Source organism: Artibeus jamaicensis, unplaced genomic scaffold, assembly GCF_021234435.1.
Source record: "Artibeus jamaicensis isolate MK-2021 breed Jamaican fruit bat unplaced genomic scaffold, CSHL_Jam_final contig_1998, whole genome shotgun sequence".
NCBI classification, from domain to species: domain Eukaryota; kingdom Metazoa; phylum Chordata; class Mammalia; order Chiroptera; family Phyllostomidae; genus Artibeus; species Artibeus jamaicensis.
In genome coordinates this window covers 1,251,974-1,267,017 of record NW_026521407.1, presented here as the reverse complement: position 1 = coordinate 1,267,017, position 15,044 = coordinate 1,251,974, and the positions used below count along the sequence as shown (strand labels likewise).

Here is a 15,044-nt window from a genome sequence, read left to right as displayed (position 1 = left end):
GAATTGAGTGTGGGCTGTGAACCAAAGGGTCACCAGTTCGATTCCCAGTCAGGACACATTCCTGGGCTGCAGACCAGATCCCCAGTGGAGGCCGTGTGAGAGGCAACCACACATTGATGTTTCTCTCTCTTTCTCCCTCCCTTCCCCTCTCTCTAAAAACAAAAATAAAATTATTGTAAAAATTGTCTTTGGTGAGGGAATTTTACCTTAGTGCTCTGGGCAGGTGGTGGGGGTGAATGGGAGTAAGGAGACTGGACCAAGAATGTAGAGATGGAAGGGGCGGGGGGAGGAGGGTGGACAGAAATGGGAAGGAGAGAAAATAAGAAATGGGCAAAAACGCAGGAGACAAGAAGAGAGGAGAGGAGGTAGGGCAGAGGAGAGAGAGAGAGGCCCAGGAAAGGTAAAGAGAAGAAGAAAGATGAGGAGAGGGGACCGGAGCAGGGAGGAGGGCAGGGCAGTCCGTATTCATCCCTGAGAATATACGGTGAGCCCCGGGGCCCGGGTGGGCGGGGGTGGGGGGGAGTCCTGCAGGACTCCACCCAGCTCAGCTCTGAGGGTCGAGATGTCACAGTCCGATCCACATGCCCAGGGAGAAAGGGAGGGCGCACACGCACACACATGTATACACATACACACACGCACACACACACTGCTGCTCAAGCCAGCAGCCGGGGGAGCAGAGCAGCACCGTCCTGACCTGTTTGACCCGTGTAGGCACCTGCTAGCCATCTCCTCGCCTCCCAAGGTCACACCTGCTCAATAATAAAAGTGGATGGACCGCCCCGCGTACTCTGCTGGTAGGAAATGTGAAATGGTTCAGCAATTATGGGAAACAGTTTGGCAGTTCTCCAAAAAGTTAAACATAGACTTCAGCGGATGACGCATAAACAGTCGGTGATATATCTATACAATGCACTATTATTCACCCATATAAAGAAGCGAAGTACCGGGACGTGCTTGCCTCGATGAACCTGGAAAACATTACGTAAGTGACAGGAGCCAGACACACGGGGTCACATATGGTGTGGTTCCATTTATAGGAATTATTCCAAATAGGTAAATCCGTAAAGAATTGTCTGTTGGGGGGGAGGGGAAGTGGGGAGCAATCGCTTCATGTCTGTGGGGTGTGCTCTCAGGGCGATGAAGATGTTCTGGGACTAGACGGAGTTGGTGGTCACACCACAGGATGAACGCACGACGGCCGCCGAGTTGTTCCCTTTCATGCTACGTAATGGGAACTTCGCCCCATTTTTTTAAAGTAACAGTGAGTGCTGGCTTCCACAGCACAGACGCTGACGCCAGAAAATGCGCGCGGCCCCTGCACAAGGGTGGCATGCAAAAACTCGTGATGCATCCCATATTAAAAAAAAATAAAAATATTAAAAACGAAACATAGTAAGAAAGTAGAAGTTTTCCAGGGAGTTCATGGAGTCAACCACAGATTTCAGAGCTGGGAGCTGGTTTCTGCATGAATCGCGGCCCTCCTGATGCCCTGTGGCCCTGGGCATCTGCTCCGAAGACTGGGGGGGCTGTCCATAGAAGCCCAGAACGCAGTTTTGTGGACCCGCGCTGCGCCCTGCAGCCTCCTCCGATGTCTGGCTTCCAGCCCAGGAGGCTCCCTTTCAGGTTTCTGCTTCCCAAGCAACAGATGCCTGTGCCTCCTGCACGGAGCAGCTGAACCCCCCCATCTCAGCCAACACCTGCAGTCTGCCCCAGGGGCAGGCCCTCCCCTCCCTGACCTTGCTCCAGACAGTTTTTTTAAAGCCCTCTGGTTTTCCTTCCCATAGATTATTTTTATCACCCTCTAAGTGGACTCTCAGTTCTCTGGAATCTCTTCCTTCCCATGATCCCCTCTCCCCAGGCCAGGCCGTGGGCTGACCCCCAGGATGGATCCGGCACCTTTGCTGCTTCCCGCTGCTCTGAAGTCCCGCCAGACACTTCCACCCAGAGACCTTCGATGACCGCGCCCTGTACTCTCGGCTGTGTCCTTTGGGGACCCTGAACCCTTTGTGGTCCCAACAAAAACTTTGCACCCTCTCCCTCGACAAATGAATACACATGACCATCTAAGAGGAATCTGCCCCCCCCCCACACTGACCTCTTCAGCTTATTCTAGGACCTTAAGGTGGGGCCATTCACACTGTGGAAAGTCAGTTCTCCCACCCCTGCTTCTGTCCCCAGCCTGCCAGGTCCAGCCCCAGAAGCACCCCCATTCCCAGGTTCTTGGGTCTTCTCGCCCCTGCGCCCGTGAGCACTTTCTTCGTGCCCTCTTAGCCCCACGGCAGCTCGAGAGCACCCCTCAGGATGCGAACTGGAGACTGTTCGGTCTCCGCACATAGAAAGATCTGTTGGTGGTTATTTCGGCTGCTTCCAGGGCAAGAGAGAGCCTGGTGGTTACTTTATTTCACACGATGTGAGCATGTCCGTAGAATAAATTCCTAGAAGTGAAACAGCTGGATAAAGGGCATCTGCATAAGTGTCTGAAATATGAACCATTCTTTCTGTGTTTGCCCCGATTAGCGAATCCGTAGCACTATTTTTCCCTTTGGCCAATTATTTTCCTGTGGTGTGCCAGCTGGGGAAATCAAGGCAGAGACTGCCCACTTGCCCCTGGAAAAATACAAAATTGGGTAAGGAACCTGAAGGCAGGAATAAACCCAGCTTCGTCGATTAGAAAAATGCCCAAAGACCCTGCCCACCTCAGGAAACAGAGGGAAGGAGGGGCTGTCTGGCCAGAAAAGGGAGAAACTAAAATAATGATCACCTCGTATGTGAATGAGGAGATAAGCCGAGAACACCCAAAGGCAGCAAGAGAGACTGAAGTTAGCTCCAAGTGTGAACTTCCTGCTAGTGTAGGAGGGATGATGAAGGCCTGGCACCAGGGAAGGACTGTGGGTGACTCCCTACTCAGAGATCATGAAGCTGAGATTAAAGGCAGAGGACCTGCCAAGCCTGCCGGGAGCAGAGGACAGGAGCAGGTGACCATTTAACCGTGTGACAGCACATCCTAGCCTAGGTGAAAAGGCAGAGAATCGGATTAATAAGGCAGGGCCCAGAGCTTTATAGTCTTCAAAGTAATCTCATAATCAAACCTTTGAGGAAGGCAAGCAAGGATTATGAGCAGCCCATTTTGCTGATGGGAAAACCGAAGCCCAGAAAAGTTAAAAAACTTGGCCAAGGCTTCACAGCTGAACCAGGACTTGGTCGCAAGCTTTTAGCCCCCAGGTCCATGAGATGACCTCTAATGCCCTGCCTCCTGGGGCCGGAACTTCCCAAGGCAGGACCGAGGTCTCCATCCTTGGCCCCACCCCCAGCTTCCCCAGGCCCTCTGCACCCCACTGCTCCCGACCAGCACCCCATCCGCAGCCCCAGAACAGAGTGGAGACTGCTGGGAGCGGCCGCAAGTCCCTCATCTGTCTAACAACTGAGCGGAAGGAGGAAGACGGAGGTGGGAACAGGTCCCAATCTCCCATCTCACTTGTCCTCGCCCGTCGCAGTCTCAGACTCTCTCGTGATAGGAAAGTAGGCCAGTTTGGAATATGTCACGGATATTTTCGACATCCCCATCTGTACTATAGCTCTGCACACCGCCACGTGGGGTGGAGCCAGCGCCTTCCTGCCGAATGAGGGGTGCACCTGCTACCTCTGGGGCTCAGAGCCCAGACGGAGGCTGGAGACGCACAGGGGACCCTGGACGACACCAGGCAAGTGTCTGGCAGCCTGGGCAAGGCAGGGCTGGAGATCAGCAGTGTCTGCCCCCTTCACGGGGAGCAGGAGCAGAACAGCTATGACCTGTGGACACCATTCCAGCCTCCACTAACCTGGGATGGAACTCTCCAAGGAAAGAGCAATGAGTCCTGTGGGGAAAGTGGTCTGGAAAAGCTTTATGGAAGGGGTGGCTGACGTCTGAGTTGGGGTTTGAATGGGAAGCAGGACTTCGCTGGGCGCAGAAGATGGGGGTGGGTGTCCTTAGCCCAGGGATGTGCTTTGGGTACATGGCAACCAGTGTGCTGAGCGAGCAGGGTAGAGGCTGACAAGGGAAGGGCAGCAAGAGGGCAGGGCAGGGGCAGGCTAGTACTGGCAAAGGAGCTGTCAATGGTGAACACCCCACTATGAAGTTTGGGGTGCAAGTGCCTATGGAGGCTAAGGGCCATGGCTCAGACAGGACATGCCGCAGTGCAGGGAGGGGTCACCCTGGGGGAGGGGAGGGGGGAGGGAGAGCCCTCCCGGAGTCACCAGCCACCCTGACCACAACCTCTTCTAGTTTGCTGGTTGGGGCACCTCTCCTGGTTGGAGGAAGGTAGACCAGTAGGAGAAATGTGTTCCTTGCAGGGGTGTTGGAGACTTGCCAGCCTGAAGAGCCCGAGGTCGGGGTGAGGGTTGCACGGGAAGGGACTCTCCTGGAAAGACCGGTAAAGGAGACGACTGGACGTTGTGTTTATTAAGCACCGACTGGGGGTGTTTCATACCACGGCCTCACTTAGTCCTCACCCCAAGCCCTAGAAGTAGGCACGATTTTCCCTTTTTATCGACGTGCAAAGTGAAGTTCCAGTACTAAAGACATGAAGGGAAGTGCGGGTCCCTTCCCTAAGGTCCCACAGCCTGCGAGTAAGACAGGAACTCAGGCCTGCCTGCCCCAGAGCCCAGTGCCTTCACCTCTCACCACCTCGCAGGCAAGAGCCCAGGCTCCAGTTCCAAAGCAACGACTGCCCAGCCTTCACCCTCCCTCACTGCCTCCACCCTGGACCAGGCCTCCAGGGCCCCACGCCAACCCATGAGACTGCCAATCTCAGGTGAGAAAACAGAGGCTCGGCGAAGTGAAGCGACTTGCCCAAGGACACGAAGCTAATTAAGGATGGACACAGGATTCAGACCACCTCATTGGTGGTCACTGCCGCCATCTTTCCCTAAGCACTCAGCTTCCCTGGGTGGCCAAGCGGAAGGAGCTTGCTCCCTGCAATGAGAGCTGGTTCTGCACCCGAGCTGACTCCACTGGCTGGCACCGTGCTTCCCATGACCAAGGTGCATGGGGGACAAAAGAGAAACAGCATCACACTCAGCCACTTCGGTTAAGGCTCCAAGAGCACGGTCCAGTAGGTCCCCCACGTCCTAGACAGACTGAAGATGGTGGACAAGGACCAAGATGGGAGCTGCCACACCTCAGGGACAGAAAGATCTGGAAAGAATCTCCAGACAGGCAGCGACTGCCAAGGAGAAGCATTAGAACAAATGCTGGATTAATAAATTGCCTCATTCAGAAAGAGAGAGAGAGGACCGAGTTGGAGGATTTACCCTATCTAACTTCAAGACTATTAGAAAGCGACAGCAATCAAGACAGAGTCTGTTGGCAAACAGACCGAAGGAAGAGAAAAGAAAGTCTATAACAGACCCACACATACGTAGTTAATTGATTTTCAACAAACATGTAAAATCAGTCTAGTGAGAAGAAGGTAGTCTTTCCAACGAATGATCCTGGAACAGATAAACATCCAGATACGCAATAAAATAAAATACCTCGCACCATATACAAAAATTAGCTCAAGGTGGGTCCTAGGCCTAAACACAAGCTCCACATCATCAAGTTAAAGTGCAAATACAGATCGAATCTAGGAATGGCCAAGAGAGACAGTCTTTTTGTTACTTGACTTCAGCATTATTTTGATTTGTTTTCGGCAAACTGCATTTGTTACATTAAATTAACATCTGAACATTGAAAAAGAGAAAGAGTATACACTGTATGACTTTCTCTCTATATATGTAATATCTATTAAAAATGCAAACCCATCCTGAGTAAAAGACAACAACCCATCGGTTGTTGCTTAGCGACAAGGGGAGGGGGTGGAGCAAGTGATGAAAAAGGACAGGAGGAGACTGCGGGGAGGGGCAGGTTCATTACCTGACACAGTGGCAGTGTCCTGCGCGGAGTCATATGTGAGGACTTCTCGGCTTGTACATTTCAAATGTGTGTCGTGTATGTCTTGTCAATTAGTCAGTAAAGCTCTACAAAGGGAAACGACCAGAAGCAACACTCAAATAAGACAAAAGAGTTAATCTGGAAAAAGAAATGAGATACAGATATTGGAAAAACCAGCAAAATCACCACTACATGAAGCTTATTATTATCATCTACTTAGAAAAGTCAAGGATTCAACTGAAGCCTTATAGATCCTATCAGCAAGTTTAATAAAATGGCCAGTCAAAATAAAAATATAGATAAATCAATAGCTGTCTTTTTTAGCAACAAAATCCAATTTTAAAATGTTAGGAAAATGTTATTTAACTCATACCGGCAATTAAAGCTCTGAAATACGTAGGAATAGATTTCACCTAGGACATACAAGCAAGCCTGAATAAATGGATAAATGAATGCCACTTTGCAACAATGGAGACTGCTGTGGTAGAGCTGCTAGCCCTTTCCAAACTACGCTGTAAATCCAACTCATTTAAAATTCCAATGGAATTCTGTAACTGAAACCAGAAAAGATAATTCTAAAATTCACCTGGAAGAGTAAATGAGTACCATATGGAAAAAATGTGTTTTTTAAATTTAAAAAAATTTTTAAAGATTTAATTTATTTATTTTTAGAAAGAGGGAAAGGAAGAGAAAGAGAAACATCATTGTGTGGTTGCCTCCTGGGCACCCCCCACTGGCTACTGGCCCACAACCCAGGCATGTGCCCTGACCGGGAATTGAACCAGCAACCTTTTGGTTCACAGGCTGGTACTCAATCCACTGAGCCACACCCATCAGAACAAACAAACAAACAAACAAACAAAGAACGACCTGGGTGGAAATTGCTTGCATCACCACTGACGCGTACCATAGAGGAGTTGGTATTACAGTAAGAACAAGATTTGTCTCCGCACCTACTCAGTATGTAACACACATTTGCAGGGTGACCAAGTAAATGAACAGGCAGACAGATCAATAGAACAAATGGTCCAGAAGCAGTCTCAAAAACCTTTTCATATAGCGAATATTGTAATATAAAGGCTTTTCATGTATTTCTATTGAATATGTTCTTGGTGTCCATGAACACATCGAAGTCCCAAATAGGCCTCAAACCGACCTAACCATTTTTCTCCCCGGTCCACACCCCCCGCCCTTATTCATGCCCCTTCACAGTTCCACACAGTCTCCCAAATAGGACAGGTGGTCACCCTGGGTCCTTTTCTCCCCTCATTGAGTTTTACCTTTTAAGGTATCTCTCATCTCCATCTCCCACCAAGTGGGAAGTTAGCATATGATAAAAACATCACTTTAGGCCCTGACTGGGTGGTTCAGTTGGTTAGAGAGTCATCAAGTTTGGGGGTCTGATACCAGAGGTTTGATCCCCAGTCAGGACACATACAAGAATCAACCAATGAATGCATAAATAAGTGGAACAACAAATAGATCTCTCTCTCTCTTTCTCTTAAAAAGTCTATCAATAAAAAGCTTTTAAAAAATAAAATAAAAAATAGCATTTCAAACTAGCAGAGAAAGAAGACAGTGCTGGAATAAATGGCTATCTATCTATGGAAAAAGAAATTAAGTTATTTAACTTCATACATAAAAAATGCACTTCAGATAGATTATATATCTAAGTATAGAGTTACACAAAAAGGCACCAGAAAGAAATACTCCCCGGCTGGTGTAGCTCAGTGGATTGAGCATGGGCCTGTGAACCAAAGAGGCCACTGGTTTGATTCCCAGTCAGGGCACATGCCTGGGTTGCAGGCCAGGTCCCCAGTAGGGGGCGCTCAAGAGGCAACCACACATTGATGTTTCCCTCTTTCTCCCTTCCCTTCTCTCTAAAAATAAATAAATAAAATAAATTTTTTAAGAAAAGAAATATACACGGATGCTTTTTATAATTTAGGATGATTTTTAGAAACTCATGAGACGATGCCAGTCTAACACCTTGGGAGCCGAGAAAGAAGGAAGGAGGATTGGGCCGAAAGAGTCCCAGACAACAGAGCTTTCAGGCAGGCCGATGGAGAAAGCCCCCAAGTTAAAATTGCCCATTAGAGGAGTACAGAGTCCCTCAGGGATGGGCCAGCACTAGCGCCCCAGCCACGCTCAGCCACTGGCTGGGGGCAGCCCCGCAGAAACACGGCCGAACGCGAACACGGTGAAGGGTTCAGAGGGGTAGCAACTGGGGCTGTCCGACAGCTCTGCTCCCCACGGCCCGGCTTCCTCCAAGGAATCTAAGCAGCACATTTCACCGCCCCCAGAGGTCTTTAACCCAGGGGTCGTCGGCAAACTGCAGCCTCCAGGCCAAATCCAGCCTGTTGCCTGCTTTTGTAAACACAGTTTTGTTGGAGCATAGCCAGCACCCTCTTGTTTACTTCTTGTCTCTGGCTGTTTCTGCGCGACACTGGCCGCGAGTTGCAGTTGTGACCACAGCTGCAGCCCACAAAGCCTGAACTGCTTTCAAGTTGACTGACCCTTTATAGGAAAAGTTTGCCAATCCCTGCTCTAACCCACTGTGGCCTGAGTGTGGATGATTGCCCCAGCGAAACCTAGCCTCCCCCAGCTGGTGTAGTGGTCGAAATTCGGCTTCTTTCCTCACCTCCCACTCCGCGATCTGCTTCAGCCTGATGCCCCCCCCCCCCCCCCCCCCCCCCGCCACGCAACACCATTTAAACTTCTCTTCCTAAAGCTGCCACACCACTATTTCAGCCCTTAGGGATTCTGACCTCTCGGCAGCTCACATGGTTACCCCGTTCCCCCTTCTTAAAACATGCTCTCCCCCCAGCTTCTAGGACAGTAAGCTTTCTTGGTTTTCCTCTTATTACTTCTTTAACCACTTTTTCTCAACCTCCTTGGCTCAACCCAACTATAAAATATCCCTCAGGTTTTTGTTTCAGGTCTGCTTCTATTCTCACTCCCTAACGTTCCTATGGCTTTAATTACCACTATATTCTAGCAGTTTCCACATTAGTATCTCCAGGCCAAAAAGTCCATCCCCCCACCCAATAAGAAGGGCTCTAGTAGCTCTTCATTATCTTTTTTAAAAGATTTTATTTATTTATCTTTAGAGGGGAAGGGAAGGAGAGAGGGAGAGAAATATCAATGTATGGTTGCCTCTTGTGAGTCCCCTGCTGGGAACTGGCCTGCAACGCAGGCGTGTGCCCTGACTGACAATCCAACCGCAATCCTTTGGTGTGAAGGCTCGCGCTCAATCCACTGAGCTACACCAGCCAGGGCTGTTATCTTTAACTTCATTTGAAACAGTTTTGTTAGATTGCATTGTGGCAGCTGTCATATAAGCGTGCATTTTTAAAAACATCAAAATTGGTGGATTTTTTAAAAAGATTTTATTTATTTATCTTTAGAGGGGAAGGGAAGGAGAGAGGGAGAGAAACATCAATGTATGGTTGCCTTTCGTGCGTCCCCTGCTGGGAACTGGCCTGCAGGAAACCTGCCTGCAACCCCAGTATGTGCCCTGACTGGGAATCGAACTGCGATTGTCTGGTTCGCAGGCCCGCGCTCAATCCACTGAGCTACACCAGCCAGGGCAAAATTGGTGGATTTTTATATAGCCATTTTAATATTGAAGATGGAAGAAAATAAGCAACATTTTCCGCATACTATGCTTTACTATTTCAAGAAAGGTGTAAAAATGCAACTGAAATGCAAAAAAAAAAAAGATTCATGCAGGGAATGGAGAAGGTGCTGTAGTCACATGTCAAACCTGGCCAAAGCGGTTTGCGGTTTCCTGCTGGAGTTTTATCGCTGGACGATGCTCCACAGTCCGGTAAACCAGCTGAAGTTGACAGTGATCAAACTGAGACATTAATTGAGAACAATCAATGTTCTACCCCGCAGGAGGTGGCCGACATACTCAAAATATCCAAATCAAGAGATGGAAATCATTTGCACCAGCTTAGTTATGTTAATTGCTTTGATGTTTGAGTTCCACATAAGTGAAAAAAAACTTCCTGCCATATTTCCACATGCAATTCTCTACTTAAACATAAGGAAAACACGCCATTTTTAAAACAAAGTGTGACAGGCAATGAAAAGTGGATACTTTACAATAATGTGAGAACGTGGGGCAACCAAAGCCCTTTACCCACAGAAGGTGATGTTGTGTATAGGGTGCGACTGCAAGGGAGTCTTCTATTATAAGTTCCTTCCAGAAAACCAATGATGAACTCCCAGTACTGCTCCCAGTTAGACCAGCCGAAGACAGCACTTGATGAAAAGCATCCACAATTAGCCAACAGAAAACGCATAACCTATCAGGTTAACATAAGACTGCATGTTTCTTTGATGACCAGGCAAAAACTGGCCCTTCAACCTGTTCCTTCAACCAAATCTTCACACTGCAGTCAAAGACCTTTGCCATTGGAAGTATTGGAAGACACAGGAAACAAATAGAATATGGTAGATTTAAACCTAACTGTATTAGTACTTACACAAAATGTAAGTAGGCTAAAGCTCCGGTTAAAAGAGAAAGATGTTAGATTATGTTAAATCATCCAATGATATGCTGCTTACAAGAGACACACACTAAAGAGAACACAGAAAAGTTAAAATTAAAGGGTGAGAAAAGATACAGCGCAAACACCAGCCAAAATGAAGCTGGTGTAGCTCTATTAGACAAAATAAACTTTATGTCAAAAAGCATTACTAAAAGAAAGAGGGACATTCTATGCTGATACAAGGGCTTATCCAATATGAAGGCACAACAGGTCTAAGTTTATAGCCATTTAATAATATAACCTCAAAATATATAACGCAAAAACTTACAGAATTCAAGGGAAAACAGACATATCTCCAATCATAGTTGGATATTTTTAACACATCTCTTTCAGTAACTGATAGAACAAGTGGCTTTTAAAAATCAGTGGAGAAATAGAGGATTCGAACAACATAATTAACCAACTTTCCTAATTGACAATTATAGAATACTGTTTTTAAAAAATATGAGGAAACCAACAACCACAAAAGGGACATTCTTCCCAAGTATCAGTTTTGACACTTCACGAGGTTGACCATAATGCTGGGCCATAAAACAAGTCTTAACAGACTTCTATTTAAATTGTTAAAATCATGCATAGTGTGCTCTCTGTGTTCACTGAACTGAGCTAGAAATCAGCAACTACAGGGTAACTTAAAAATCCCCCAAATGTTTAGAAATTAAATAATAAGCCTCTAACTAACTAACTCAAGAGGCCAAAGGAGGAACCACAGTAAAAATTATAAGATAGTTTGAACTGAATGTTAACGAGATACAACTAAAACCATGCTTGAAGAGAAATTTATAGATGTAAATTCATATATTAGAAAAGACAAATGGATACAAATCAATTAGTTAAGCATCCATTTAAAGAAACTTTATAAAACAAAACAGCAATTAAACCTCTCCTCCCCAAAGAAGCAGAAGGAGGGAAACATTAAAGACGTGAGTAGAAATCAACAAAGTTAAAAACAAACATTCAATAATGTCAACAAAGCCAAAAACTGGTTCTTCGGCAAGACCACTAAAAATTGTTTAAAAAAAAAAAAAAAAAAAGAAGGCTACCAAGGAAGATGAGAGAGAATGAACAAATAATTCACAGTAGGAATAAAAATGGAAGCATTATTACAGATCCTACAGATGTTAAAAGAATAATAGGAGGATGTTACAAACAACTTTATTTCAACATCTGAAAATCTACATAACATGGGCAATTCATCTGAAAAACACAATGGACCAAAAATGTCGCAGGAATGTCCTGACTTTTGAGACCACTGTAGGTAGATCTGTTTGTGTTAAAAGAGACTGACACCTTCCTTTAAAATCTTCCTACAGAGAAAACTCCAGGCCTCCATGGCTTCCCTGGGGAATCTTCTGAACAGCTAAGGAGGAAACAGTACCATCTTACACAAACTCAGAGAGCAGAGGAAAAAAATATGTTTCCCAACTCACTTTATGGGCCTTGAATAACCTTGATACCAAAACCTGACAAGAATATTACAAGAAAGAAAAGTTACAGCAAATATCTCATTTCTTCTGTGTTCTTTCTTTTATCATGGCCTTCTGTTAGACAGTGATAAAAATTTAATTATGAATAAATAGCACATCAATTATATATAAACTGGATGTTTTAAAAAATTAAAACATTTGGTTAAAAAATTACAGCTATCATTACACTTAATCATAAAACACTGAACACTCTTCTCTTAGACTGAGAACAAGACAAGAAAGTCCACAATACACTGGTTTCAGTCAGTGCCATTAGGCAGGAAAAGAATAGGAACATTGAAATGGAAAAGGCAAAACTGTAATTATTTGAAAATGGCATGATTTTGTACACAGAAAATACAATAGAATCTGCAGATAAACTATTGGAATTAATAAGTAAAATCAATGTGCTCTTTGGATACAAGATCAATATTTTAAATTAATTTTTCTATATATTAGCAATAAATGATTAGAAAAATAAGGATTAACAGAAAGCACCACATGCAAGAACATAAAAAAATCAAATACCTAAGAATACAAATAGCAAAAGATGTGTAAAACTTCTACCCTGAAAACTAGAAACCCAGTCTGAGAGAAATTAAAGATGACCTAAATTTGTAAATCATATTTCTATAAATAAATAAAAACAAATAAAGAGCAATACCATGTTAATAAATTAGGAGAATATTGTTAAGTTGTCGATTCTTCTCATTTTAATAAATTGAGGGCAATATCAATCAAAATGCTGGAAAGTTTCTTGTAGAAATTGACAAACTATTTCTAAAACTCACGTGAAAATTAAAAGGAACTAGATTACCCAAGAAAACCTTGAAAAAAGAGCAAAGAGGAAGATTCACACTCCCAGAGAGCAAGACTTTTCTGAATTCTGTGTACGTGGAGTACATGTAAACCTGAACCCGCTAAGGGAAGGGAGCAAGACCGCGGGCGCGGAACCCAGCCCAGAAACCAGCCTGCCACCTAATCTGCAGTGAAGATGCGATTCTGCGGGGAGATGAGGGTGGAGAATCATTGGATATCCACGCAGAAAATAACGGAATCTTGGCTCCTACCCCCAAATTAATTTAAGATAGATGATAGACTTCAGTGTGAAAGATAAAAACAAAGCTTCCAGAAAAAGTCAGAGAAGGATACTTCCACGGTCTTGGGGTAGAAAAAGATTTCTGAATTCAGACACAGTAAGCGCCAAATGCAAAGTAAAAGACTGATCTATTTGATTCATTCAAATTAAAAACTTCTGTTCATTCAAAGATGCCATAAAGGTGAAAAAGCAAATCATAGGATACATACATAAACAGCTACTACTAAGTAATAAAAGCAGGCCGGCAATCTAATTTTTAAAAATATCAGCAAAATACTTCGACACATTTTCCAAACGAGGGTATCCAAATATCCAGCAAATACATATGAAACGTGCTCAAGTCACCAGGCATCAGGAAAATGCAAATAACAACCACAATGAGATACAAATTCACATCTACAAGTATGGCTACTAAAACTTTTAAAACTGAAAATTTCTGATGGGAGTGTAAATTGGTACAGTCAATCTGAAAAACTCTCTGACAGTTTCTGTGAAAGATAAGTGGAGCTCACCTTGTGATCTAGCAACTCCGCTCCCAGGTACATACACAAGAAATACAAATGTTTACTTCATGGCAAAAAAATAATCTCCCACCAAAAACTGGAACAAACCAGATGTCCATCAGCAGTAAAATGGACACATTATTATGTGACAGTCATACAACGGAATTCTGTACAACAATGAAAACAAATGAAATACTCCTGCTGCAAGAATACGGATGAATCTCACAGACGTGATGTGGAGTGAAAGAAACCAGATACAAAAGAATGTGAGCTACATCATTCCATTAATATGAAGTTCGATAATTAGAAAAAAACAGATGAAACAAGTCTATGGTGATAAAGCCAAAAACATGGTTACCTGTGTGTTTCTACGGGGTGAGCTCCTGGGGACCAGAAATATTCTATATCTTAATCTGTGAATGGCAACACCATATAACTATGGAAAAATTCATCAAGCTCTAAGATTTCATACTTTACAGTATGCATGTTATATCTTCATTAAAAAAGCCTTTTTAAATAATGAGGATATTAATCATCATATATGAATAAATCTGTAAATTTAGAAGTGAGTAAATTCTTGTAAAAGTACAACTTACCAAAACTGACACAAGAGTAAATTAAAAATCTGACTAGTGCCATATCGATTAAGAAAATTGAATCAGTAATTGAAAGCCTATTTACAAAGATAACTCCAGGCCCAGATGGCTTCACTAGTAAATTCTTCCAACTATTTAAGAATGAGAAGCAAAACCCATCTAATAAACTCTCCCCAGTTCATTGTAGGAAGCTATTATAACATTAATATTGAAATTGGGTAAGGATATTACAAAGAAAATTATAAGTCAGTCTCTCTCATGTACCAAAAATGGAAACAATCTAAACAAAATATTAACAAATAGAATACAATAATATGTATTAGAAAACATGACTACAAAATTGGGTTTATTCCAGGAATGCAAAATTGATTTAACATTAGAAAATCAAACAATGTTATTCATCTCTTTACCAGAATAAAGCACAAAGCCCGTATGATTATCTCAGTAGATGTAGGAGAATTTGAAAAAAACTGACACCAATTCCTAACTTTCAAAAAAGAAAACTCTTAGCAAAGTAGGAAGAGGAGAAAATTTCCTTAATTGAATAAATTCCAAAATATTGAAAGCGTTCCACTGAGATAGAAAACAAGACAAGGATGTCTCCATTCTTACATTTAACACTGTACTAGAAATTCTAGTCAATGTAATAAAGCAAGAAAATTATATAACAGGTACAGAATTTAGAAAGGAAGACATCAGATATCATTCACAGGTAATATAACTGTACACAGAAAAATATATAATATAAATAGTTAGTAGTTATATATAGTTAAAAGTTATATATTATATAAATATGTTGATAGTTTTGGTCCAATCTTCTATGCTCTTACTGATTTTCTGTTCACTTCTTTTATCACTTACTAAGAGGGGCATTAACACCTCTGACTATACTTGTAAATACGTCTAT

At 43.8% G+C, this 15,044-nt stretch overlaps 1 protein-coding gene across 1 annotated transcript in view; it reads right to left on the bottom strand.

Annotated features, from left to right (window-relative positions):
* Window positions 1-5,913: 5,913 nt before the first annotated feature.
* The window catches only part of EPOP (elongin BC and polycomb repressive complex 2 associated protein), a 34,388-nt gene continuing 25,257 nt past the window's right edge, over window positions 5,914-15,044 (bottom strand). The window contains exon 4 of the transcript XR_005083166.2: window positions 5,914-6,052. The gene's annotated coding sequence lies outside the window, so the exon portion shown is untranslated. The remainder of the gene's footprint in view (window positions 6,053-15,044) is intronic.